We start from the raw sequence: 12,580 nt of genomic DNA, 5'->3' as shown, positions 1-12,580 counted from the left end.
GCGCGTGAATCAGACTCATTTATCCCGAAAAAAACACTTTACAAGTTCTCATGCCTTTTTAGCCATGCTAAATAGTGAAAAGCAAAATCGTCAATTATTATAAGATAATGCATTGAGTTTTCTTGAAGACTTAGCCTATACATTATTATTACATGCCTAATTATATATGAAGAGTTCAGATGCAAAAGCCTCTAAGTGCCATTTGAAATTTTCTTCTAAAATGATCATTTTTATCAAGCTTGTATATTTAAGTTCAGTAATTTCACTTAAATGACAATGAAGATTACCTATATGAATTGTCATTTAAGTGAAATTACTGAACTTAAATACACAAGCTTGATAAAAATGGTCATTCTAGAACAAAATTTTAAATGGCACTTAGAGGCTTTTGCATCTGAATTCTTCATATATATATATTATGGTTTGTTTGTATTTTTTAATAGACTTTCCAATTTTTATATATAATTCTCATCATTTTATTGCTTTTTTTAAAAAAGGGTTCTAAAGTTATTATTTATATATGCATGCATCAGATGCCAGGGCCCTCTCCTTCCGATTATTACCGGGGGTAATATTTCATCGGCGTGAGGCAATCTTTGTTCTTTGTGAAGATAATAAATGGCCTAATCGTTATCAGCTTACCGCTGGAGGTGTCAGGACCGAGCGAGGCTGGAAACAGGGTCCAAAGTGGCGCTGAATAAATTGGTGTTTCTTATCTCTCTCCCCCAGATTATCGCCGTCTTTTCAAACCGCCACAACAAATACATTCAATGCATCTAATGCATCATTTGAGGGGGAAGATCGCAGGGGTGATAGAGACAGATAGGCTACCCGAAGGAGAAATATTTACACATTTAACGTGTTCGGGCCAATATTAGCTGGGGTTTTGAGCGAGTTTATTGGACGGGCAGAGAGGTACACACGCTTAACATATCAATGCAGCCATTATCATATATTGTAGCGCTACTGTTGATAGGTATCTGCGTGATTATTCTGTCTTGTCATTAGATCTGTTACGTGTTGAATTAGTTGTGAAATTAGCTCGTTTCATCCAAACACTTGTTTTGCCTTCTTTATCCAGTGGGTATCAGCAGTATCGTTATCGTTACCTACCTTTTCAGCACGTCTTTCTTATGGGAATTAAAATCAATAGGCCTAGTCCTATAAATTAATTGCAAGCCAGACAGCTGAAAACACTTGGCAATGGGCATAGCGCTTTGCAGCGCTATAAATTACTAATTACAAAAACAAAACAAAAAAACAATAAGAGGCGGTTTCTTATTGTTAGATTTATACGAACAATAATTGTCATATAATTAGTTAAATAAGATAAAAAAAAAATAGCAACTTTTGCCCTTTAAAATTCTAGGCCTAGTCCGTTAGTGAGAAATCATTTTAGTTTTATCGAAATAATTCTCATCAGTATCTTCAGTTACTCCGGCTAGAGTTACTATAACTGTTAGTGTTTTGTAGCCTAATTGAATATCAGCCCGTCCATTAGGCTTTAAAACAGCATGTGATCTCGTTTCAGCACTAATGAACGCCTACAAGTTAATGCCATTAAAAACGTGTGTCCTGAAAGTGGAGACGTCATAATGAATCAGAAGGATTTTAAAATCATCCGTTCGAATTCATTTTAAATTTCTCCGCGGTGAACTGAAGTTAGCTGCCCCTAAATTATAAATTAAAAAATAAATAAATTCAAAGTGGTGCCAAAGTGTATTTAAATAATTTTCTAATGATGAAAATAAAGTTGAAACTCTGAAAACACATGCAGCATTGTTATAGAAATGAAAAAATAACGACTTGTTAAGTTAGAATGGACATATTGTTGTTATAATTATGAAAGCATGTTTTAGCCTTTACACATTTAAAAAAAAAAACATTTAACATGAAAGGTTATTTCTTAAATGCCTTTTTCTATTGTTATTATGCTATTATTATTAGGCTATATTAAATTTAAAAAAATGAGACCAGTTTTTTTACTGCCCGTCTTTTATTGTTTTATTAAATGAACAACTGTGCTGTTAATTAATGCGAACACGGAATTGATTATTTCTAGTTTGGAGAAGATGCTAGACTGTACACAGATCATCACTGAGTGCCGGTTTTCTGACAGGCCCTTTCTGCCCACAAAAAATGGACTTCTATGTTTAACCGTGCACGAAGTGAGTTTTGTTATTTTAGAGAAAAGAGACAGGTTTCCATTTACAATCGAGAGGAGGACGTTGTGCGTGTGAGTGACACTTTATGACAAAAAGCGCCTTTTTCCAATATATACAAACTCCCCTTTTAATAAGGCGGCATCTTCACCGGGCGCGCGCTCGCTGATGGTCTCCACGGCAACTCAGATAACGGAGCTGCAGTTTTCCATATCTGCACCAGAGTCTATTATACCCCAGGATTAGCTCGTTTTCCGAAAAGGTCAAACACAAAGTCATGTAACCTGGTATTTTCACCCTTCCTGCGAGTTCCTGCATTCATTCGCATAACATTCGCCCCTCTGTCATTTCATTTAGCTAATTTTATCAGGTAATGGCTTTTTTTTTAGTTATGTGAGAACTGAAAAAAACTGTCTACAACATCACCCGTTTTGTGTTGGAAAAATACAAAGTAGCTCGCAATGAACGGAATGACTGATAATAGGCGTTTTTCTTTGTGATATAGTGACCTCTAGTGGTCAGAGCGCGTTGCAGTCAGTTCCCACACCCTCAATGGTTTTCACAACAGATGGACAGGATGCGAATATTGGGTTCTAAATAATTAGCCTTGAATGTTAAAAAGTTTGAGGTATTCTTATGTAGCCTAGGTATTATTATTGTATGCACAAACAACGTTTTACAACTACAAAAGTTAGATTATAAGTTAAATACGCTCGCGGAAAGTCGCGCTGGCATGAGGAGTAACTATAGCAACAGAACTGTGGGCTGCTCACGCGATGACCGCACACCGCAAAACACAAGTAAGCTGTCGGTATTTTCCTATCTCGTTTATTATAGATTCACACAACACATCTATCACAAAACATTTAGCCTATTTTTAGCGTTTGCTAAAGGTAAATAATAGCCAAAATCGAACGTTCAAAGGGCGACAAAAAGACAACACGGGTCGCGCGAAACAAACAACCGCGAAAATTACTGACAGACATTTCTTTAAGAAACAGAAACTCGTTGAATCAATGGCAGAGTATTATTGTGAAAACCAGGAATGAATTCAACCACGAAAGGGATACTTTAACCAAGAGTGTAACCATAATAATATGTAGCCTACAGTTTGTAAATAAAACACAAAATGAAAGAGAGAGAGAGGTGTATTTCATGGATGGAATGTCCCAGGTGGGAATCCCAATAGCTGCAGAGGAAGTGCGCTGAGTTTTGGCAGGAAGAGGGAGCTGGGAGGGGTGGTCCTGACTGAGGAGGGGGGGAGTTTCCTGATTTTCCTCTTAACTGGCTCCAACTCCTGGGTTCTCTTCCCTTCCCCAAACCGTCCACTCTCCATAATGCATGTCCAACTCACTCTCACCCCAGCGTTCCTGTCTGCACTCTGCCCTAAAACATCATCTTTCCAAAATCACTCCCTACAATCTCCCAGCATTGTTCTCTTTCCAGTGATCTATGTTCATCTGCAACTCCTTACTCTTATCATGACCTCTTTATAAGCACTCTATACTGATTCTTAAAAAAAGTAAAAAAAAAAAAAAAAAAAAAGTATGCTCCCACCGGAAAGAAAAATTGCGGTCAATAACTCATTTGAGATTGATGAGATAATAATAATCGAATAATCTCACACATTGTTCAGAAAACATCTAAACATGTTACAAGATGTCCTCATTTACCAAGATGCAAATCAGAAGCGAGATTTTAGAATGAACTAAGGCTCCTCGAATTGGGTTAGGTTTATAAATTGTAACGATTCGCATAGTAGACTTAAGGCTAAAAGACCTAAATTGATTCTGGAACCTGGTCTCGGTAACCCATAATCTGAATTTTCTCTTCATTGTCAGTTTATTCAATAAAGACTGTTATTTTTAATGAACAATCTCCGTTTCTAAGTCCTCATTAACTTACGCGACAGAGTCGGGTCTGTTAAAATTCTTGCAGTGGGCCGCGGAAACCTACACGCGTGGTTTGGACAAGGTTGGGAAGCACTGATTTAAGTAAATCACCGCATTTGTGATTTGATTATTGCACTAAGCAAGATTGCTATTTGGTTCTATTATAAAAATAAAAAAATCCCGTTGTTTTTACGGCAGCTGTGATTTCCAGAAATTTACCGTCAAAAATACGGTATTGGTTTTAACTTAAAATTTACAGTAATAACCCGCATGTCATTATCTGATATAATGTTACATTTACCAACCTATTGAATAGCCTATTATTTTGTATCATTATAATACACTGTCAACCACCAATCATAGCATTGATGATAGTCACATGATCAAAGCTCATCACAAACAGTCTTCCACATGAAGATTAATACTATTATATAGAAGCGGCACAGTATTCCGCTCAAACATGACATGAAATTAAAAAAAACAAAAAAAAAAACAATCCAATAACCATTATTTTAACAACATTAAATGTAACATAAAACCCTAATGTACAAAACTGATTATAACTAAGAAAACGAACAAAACAGCAAACAATTTTAGGTTCTGGGAACATTAGTTTTTGTTTCCCAGAATGTTCCCAGAACGTTCCCTATTGGTTCCCCAGGAAAGTTTTCTTAATGTAAATAGAACGTTCCCTTAAGTTTAGTGGAACGTTCTAGAAACTTTATGGAATTCAACCTAAGAATAACCTACAGGGAACATTCCCAGAATGTTCTTATTTGGTTCCCAAAAAATAACCAAATAGGAACCATACTACAGTAGAACGTTAGGGGAACGTTAGGGGAACATTCTTTGTTTGCTGGGAAGTGTCATGCAGGGAATTGTGGGAATGTCAATTTATGTTTTTTTTTCTCTGTAAATTATACAATTTGTTCTTTTTCACTTTCAAAAACTGTAAATTTAATGGTATTTTACAGTAAAATTACATTAAATGTACCCTTAGATCAATCACAGACTATTTACACTATACTGTATAGTAAACTTTTTGTTAACCAATCAACAGTTTTCCGTTAAAATCACAATAACTTTCATGTCAAATGTTTAGTTCTTTGTCAAAAACACTGTCAATTATGGTCTCATTTGTATATCTTTATTTCTCCTCAGCAACTTCAGGAGAAACATCTTAAACAAGCTAATACTGAGATATTGTCCCCTAGACTGAGACTGCCCAAAAAGCAGGTGCAATTCTTTATTTTATGATTTAGAACAAGTTTTCTGGTATAAACCCAGAGGTGTAATAACCTTTTTCTTCTTTAGGTGGTCTCAGGCTGCAGGTGGAAGTGAGCTTCAGATGTTGGAGGACAGCAGGTCCGGGTAAATAAAGAGTGATACGGGAAGCAGCCAGAGCAGGAGGTCACTTCCTATCTGTCAAAGCTCAGGCTTCCTCACGTTCCTGTGGACGGCACACCTGGACTCACCTTCACGTGCCGCTCTGACAGGTAGAGGGCAAGTAGTTAATACTGTGGGGTACAAAAAAGAGGGAGAGAGTATGAAGGAAGGACATGGAGAGATGAAGTGTCTTGAAGTGTCCGGGGAGATGAGAAGGAAAAGTCTTTTAGTCTCTGCTGAGCTCAGCACACTATCTTATCTAAGTTTCCTATCAGCAGTCGAGGAGGGAAAAGACTGCCCTGGAAAACACAGGGTTAGACTTGCGGCCAATGGGAAGTGACCTTGCCCTTCCAGTCAGGCCAAGTCTGTGACTATTTGTGTGTGATAATTCACGCACACCGATGGTTGTGGACATTCAAAAATAATCAAATCATCCATGCATTAAAGCTGCAGTCCGTAGATTTTTTTGGGGGGGGTAAAAATTATCCAAAATGCATATTTGAGAAAATACGCCAGTGTTCAAAACTCTCTGCTTGCCTCAGCTGCGGTAAGCTTGTAATAATGTTTTTAACTCCAGTTATACTGGTGGATTTCCACGGGAGATTCGAGCATGTCTTTGCGTCATTACGTCACATCTGTACACATAAAGAAGCGTCTCGGCTAGTATAAGCTATATTGCGTGTGAGGATGCTGGAGGTGGAGATTTATAGCCTTTTCTCACAGCACTTGATATAATTAAATTTGATAAAATTTAATGGCGGATCCAGAAAGGTTCAAACGACGATCACCAGTGACGACAGATTCACCCGCTGTAAAATGATAAAGACTTCGTTCGGACTTTGGAGTGAAAAAAAGAGACTGCAACCGGACCCGCGTGCGAAAACAAGAATAATATCGGAAGGACATTACATGTAGTCACGCAAATTAACAATTTGAGAATGAAGTATAATTTGCACAGTTTTGCGTGATATGATAACTTATTAGCGATTGTTAGATTTAATCAGCGTGATTTACTGCAATGTCAGAACCAGAACAAAAGACATTTTCCCGTGAAAATTCTTATGTTGGTCATATTTCCAAAAATAATAATCTGTGATTCTGAATGCCAGTATCCACACCGGCGCCGCGACTGACACACACACACTCCTCAAACACTGTGTTCATCTGTGCTGTGCCGTGGCACAACTCACGTAAAGCTGATAATTCCGTGAATGACTGCAATTGCAGGTTTCGAACAGAGATGGCGACAAAGAGGAAAAACGCCGGACTGCAGCTTTAACTGTGTTGCCTACAGAAGTGGTTGGAGTATATGTGTATTTTGACAGGGAGCTGGGTTGAAACTACATTCGGAGTCGTGCTGAGGCAAAGAATAACACACACACACTCATGAAAAAACATTAGACGGGGATCTGACACAGGCATGCTTCCTCCAGAGATGAATCAGGGGGCTGACTCGTTCTCAGAGCCCGGAGTGAAGCTGCTTTGATGGGATGCCATGTGGCAGAGATCAGGGGGTCTTAGCTGGAGCTCTGGACAGTAACACAAGAGAAGAGGATTAAACTACGATCAACAGATCTATTATCAAACTGAACACTGTTTTTACATGCATAAAACTATTTCATGTCACACAGACACAAACAAGTAGTAAGTTTTAAATAAATGCTGTTATTTTTCAACTTTTTATTCATCAAAGAATTCTGAAAAAACACCAGAGATTATAAAAAAAAAAAATATGCTGTTTCCAACATTGATTAAAAAAAATCTGCATATTAGAGTGATTTCTGAAGGATCACGTGACTCTGAAGACTGGAGTAACGATGCTGAAAATCACATAATAACTATCTAATTTAAAGTGTATTAAAATAGAATATCCTTATTTTAAATTATTATAACATTTCACAATATTATTGTTTCTGTATTTTTTAAAATGCAGGCTTGATGAGCATAAGAGACTTTTAAAAACATTAAAAATAGTAATGTTTCTAAACTTATATATATATATATACAGTAAATATATGCTAAAACATATTTTTATCTGACAAATATTTAGATATTAAATAAATATAATAGATAAATATAAAGATATAAAATATACACTGAAAATTTTTGGAGTACTTGAAAAAGCTAGGCAACTTTTTCCACTCAGAAAATGCCAGTAAATTTACAAAGATTTGCCAAGTAAAAACCTAAACGTATTTATCAGTAGATTTAATTAGACATTTTTAAGTTAAATTTACTTGGAATATGGAATTAAGTACACTTTACAGAAAATAAGTAATTTGAACTTGGCTAGTAAAAGGTTGATTAATGTCGATTAAGTTGAAATTTCCTTTGCCTTTGCATTATATTTCACTAAAACAATAATATTGAATTTTAGTAGACATTTATAGAATGTGCTTTATGATCTAAGTCATTTATTATATCATCTCAGATGATGAGCATCATGTGAATGCAAAGACCTCAATACTTGGTAAACAATACACAATGGCGGTCACATTTGATGGGTCATTTTTGTGTTTGAATGTCATTTTGAGCAAAAACATTATTCGAAATGTCACAAAATGGCAAGTTACTAATACTGACAACAAAAATCAATGATAAAACAGTGTAAATACAGCTGGAAACCAGTAAAAAAAAATGAACTTCATTAATTATTCAAGTTGATATTTACACTTTAATTTCTATTCACTTGAATTAAGTACTGATATGAAATTTACTTATTCTTGCCTGAACTAACTTTGTAAATTACATTGTTTTTTTCAGTAGAATTAACTTCACCAAAAAAATCATTTTATACAGTGAAATAATAATTTTTAACTTATAATATATATATATATATATATATATATATTAACACTCATAAATATTTGGACAGTCACATGTATAAAAGGTGCCAGGGCAATATGTTATTATTTTTTTCTTAATGGTTACACCACATGACAAGTTATCAAATTAAAAACATTTCTTGAAAATGGTATAAAAGTTTTCAAAACCATAAGAAACCAACAAGTTTGAGAATTTGCCACTTTTGGTTAAAATGTAGACAAATAGGAATTCTAGTGAGTTTCACAAATAATTACAAAGAAACACCACCTGTGGTCTCTATAGTGTGATCAACGGCAAAATATCTGAGAAAAGTGAAGTTAGTTGTGGGAAAGTCTCCAGCATTGTTTGTTTGTGGGATTGCACTTTTGTTTAGTCGATGCGCTGCATTTTCGAAGCGACTGTAGAGATTGTTCCACATCGGCAGACTTGCTCACAGGCGGCATTACTCTTTTCTCTCTCCCTCTTTCTTCCGCCTGCCCCCCCCTCCTCCTTTTAGAAAGAATGTGTCTCTCGGCACCCCGGACCCGATCCTGCGTTTGAAGTATCCCCGTCGAGCTCTCCGTCTCGCTCCTCCGCTGGGGTGTCTGTCTATCTGTCAGCCGGACTCATCTCCACCCCCTGCAGCTGTGAGCGGGAAACAGACCGGTCCTTTGTGTCCCTCTGTTCCTGCCGTCCGCCGTGATCACACCTGCCACCTGCGCAGGGCACACTCACCTTTCATCCCGCTCTCCTCTGTTTCTCTTCCTAAAGCTCTGTCAGTGTGGAATGACCGGCGGACAGGGCCGTGCCCGGCATCTCTCACACACTCTATTGTTGAGCGCTTCTCTAAACCGGCAGGCGCTGTGGCCGTGAAGTTTGGCTGAGCTATTTGAAGCCGTGCATTACACTGATTTTACCATGGGGAAGGCTTGGTTCACCCAAAAATGAAAAGGATGTTATTAATGACATCCTTGGATAAGACACATGCCTTTGGTGTGAGAGACCTGGGTTTCGAATCCACTGTGAGACACCAATGTGTCCCTGAGCAAGACACTTAACCCCTAGTTGCTCCAGAGGTGTGCGACCTCTGACATATATAGCAATTGTAAGTCACTTTGGATAAAAGCGTCAGCTACACTCTTAGAAGAAATGGTTCTATTTAGAACCAGAAATGGTTCCATCCCCCGCTTCATATATGGATCTCCAAAATGGTTCTATATAGAACCATTTTTTTTGTAAAAGGTTCTATTGGCCAAATATGGAACCCCAGGGTTCTATATAGAACCCTGAGGAACCCTTTTTTGAGAGTGTATAGAACCTTTTAGGGGTTCCAAATACGTAGCGCTAATAGAAGCTTTTAAGGTTCTATATAGAACCTTTTCTTCTAAGAGTGTAAATGAATAAATGTTAATGTTAATTAATGACTCTCCCTCATGGTGTCCCAATCCCGTCAGACCTCCTTTCATCTTTGCGACTCAGTTTGTTTGTTGATTGGTTGTGGCTTTTTGTTGAATGAACACTGTAAATTAAAAAACGGTAAACTACCGTATCATACCGTAACTATGTGGTGTGTTACTGTTTTTGTGTTCGAGCATATAGCTGTTAAATTAAAGTTTTATGCTGTAGCTGACAATACGGTATTTAGCTGTAAATTAAAAAACCAGCAAGACACTGTATTTTTACTGTATAATGCTGGTAACCACAGCTGCCAATACTTTACCGTTTTTTTTTTTTTTTACAGGATTATTTTTTACAGTGAATATGTACATTTTAGGTTCTAATAAGTACATTTTAAGTGCTAATATGTACATTTTATGTGCTAATATGTTAATTTTAGGTGCTAATATGTACATTTTTAAGTTAATATGTACATTTTAAGTGCTAATATGTACCACTAAGGTACCAATATGCAGCCTTTGGGTACAAAAGTGTACCTTTTGAAAAGGTACAGCCCCAGTGACCGCTTTTGTACATTTTTTATGAGAGTGTAACAAGGCAACTGTAAAATAAAGTGTCCCCTAAAATCCCATTTTTTTGTTGATGTCAAATGCCGTCCATTTAAACTTCAATATTTTGCTGCGAGTTCATTTGCTGCATGCTAGATTTAATTATTAATTCAATTTTTATTGAAAATTCATAGATCATTTAGAAGAAACCGGTGTCATTTCGGTTAGAATATGAAACACCGAGCAGGACCAGGATGCTTTGTGTTAATTTCATAAATACGTAAATAACACAGTTGCCGTGTGCGAGAGGACACGGTTAATAAGCGGAATATTTTTTTGCCGGCCCGAGTCAGGTGCCACAATGTAACCTTTCAAAAACACCCCTTTCATGTAGTTGCACAGCTTGAGGTTTTCTGACGGTGTGTGTGAGTGCGGACAGTGAGGGCGGTGTCTCTGTCACCGTGGTGATTTATGAGCGTGCTCAGTCGCGAGCTGCACAGTGCAGGATATTGTTCTCTGACACTGACGGGTCTCTCTGCAGGCTGTCAGGACGTGTGTGTGTGTGTGTGTGTGTGTGTGTGTGTGCAGGGGCTGCAGGTGAGCCCGGCCCGGCACAATCAATCAACGGCGGGTCAGTGCGGCCCCGGGGCCCGAGACCACCTCACACTCGCCTCTATTGTGGACGCTCTATCGCTAATGAACACCGGCCAAGTTGGACTCTTTGTTTGGTGCTGGAGTCTTCTTGAGCTTTCTGCCTGGGCTTGGAGAAACTGTCATTGAACTCTACATCTTGGAGCATGTGTGTGTGCCCCCACCTCCCCCACACCCTCACACACACCTCAGCTTTCACTGTGCACCACATCAGGATACACAACTGCTGCTGGATTCCGGTTTCAAACAGAATTTAAGCTCCGGTCTGGTCAACAGCTAAACCGCAGCTTTGGCAGACGCTGAGCTGTGTGTTCTAGATGAAGATGTGATGGAGAGCCGTCACCCGTAACGACCCTCGTCCTCCTCCACCAATCAGCTCGCTGACTTATTAAAGGGTTGGTTCAGCCAAAAATTAAAATGATGTCATTAGTGACTCTCCCTCATGTCGTTCATCTTCAGAACACAGTTGAAGATATGTTAGATTTAGTCCGAGAGCTTCATTGGAAATGTGTGTATGGTATACTGTCCTTGTCCAGAAAGGAAATAAAGACATCATCAAAGTAGTCATGTGACATCAGTGGGTTAGTTACAATGTTTTGAAGCATCGAAAATACATTTTGGTCCAAAAATAACAAAAACTGCGACTTTATTCAGCATTGTGTTGTCTTCCGGTTCTGTTGTGGATCCGCGTTCAGTTGACGTAAGACGCGGCTGACGTGTGTGTGGTGCGGCTGAGCTTCGGTTACAGTCTGAGGGAGACGCACGCTGTACAAAACAATCCTCACAAACATGTCTAAGGATTTCCACACAGAGGAACACTTGCATTTTTATTTGAACCCGAATACACGGACGCACCACACACACGTCAGCCGCGTCTTACGTCAACTGAACGCGGATCCACAACACAACCGGAAGACAAAAAAACGCTGAATAAAGTCGCAGTTTTTGTTATTTTTGAAGCAAAATGTGTTTTCGATGCTTCAAAACATTGTAACTAACCCACTGATGTCACATGACTACTTTGATGATGTCTTTATTTCCTTTCTGGACAAGGACAGTATACCGTACACACATTTCCAATGAAGCTCTCGGACTAAATCTAACATATCTCAAACTGTGTTCTGGAGATGAACGACATGAGGGAGAGTCACTAATGACATCATTTTCATTTTTGGGTCAACTAACCCTTTAGTATCATATCTGATATCTGGCTTTGTGTCAAAATCAAGCAGAAATCTAAAGTTGTTTCTGGAAGGAGGTCGGTGTGAGAGGCCTGTGATGGAGCGCTGTATTGACCAATCAGCATCCAGGACACAAATTATGCTGGTTTTATTTTGGTGTGAGTTTTTATGGTAAAGAAATTCACACTAAAGTTTTATATCTAAAGACAAATTTAGTGTAAAACTCACCACCACTATAGAGGGTGAGTGGCAAAAAGTCTAAGCGGCTGTATATGAAGAGTTCAGATGCAAAAGCCTCTAAATGCCATTTGAAATTTTCTTCCTTAATGATGATTTTTATCAAACTTGTATATTTAAGTTCAGTAATTTCACTTAAATAACAATTAATAGGTAATTATCATTGCCATTTAAGTGAAATCACTGAACTTAAATATACAAGCTTGATAAAAATAATCATTCTAGAAGAAAATTTCAAATGGCACTTAGAGGCTTTTGCATCTGAACTCTTCATATGTGTTCAGCGTGAATGCCGCGAAAAACAAACACAACACATATAA

General features: G+C 37.9%; 1 long non-coding RNA gene across 2 annotated transcripts in view; it reads left to right on the top strand.

Moving 5' to 3' along the window:
- The window catches only part of LOC148969659 (uncharacterized), a 194,502-nt gene extending 184,730 nt beyond the window's left edge, over nucleotides 1-9,772 (top strand). For both annotated transcript variants that reach the window (XR_016148401.1, XR_016148402.1), the window contains exons 5-7: nucleotides 5,216-5,290; nucleotides 5,369-5,550; nucleotides 8,763-9,772. This is a non-coding gene — a long non-coding RNA (uncharacterized LOC148969659). The remainder of the gene's footprint in view (nucleotides 1-5,215; nucleotides 5,291-5,368; nucleotides 5,551-8,762) is intronic.
- Nucleotides 9,773-12,580: the final 2,808 nt, after the last annotated feature.

Source organism: Pimephales promelas, chromosome 21 (assembly GCF_988280905.1).
Source record: "Pimephales promelas chromosome 21, fPimPro1.hap1.1, whole genome shotgun sequence".
Taxonomy (NCBI): Eukaryota; Metazoa; Chordata; class Actinopteri; order Cypriniformes; family Leuciscidae; genus Pimephales; species Pimephales promelas.
The sequence above is the reverse complement of the archived record's forward strand: the minus strand, read 5'-3'. Positions and strand labels throughout refer to the sequence as shown.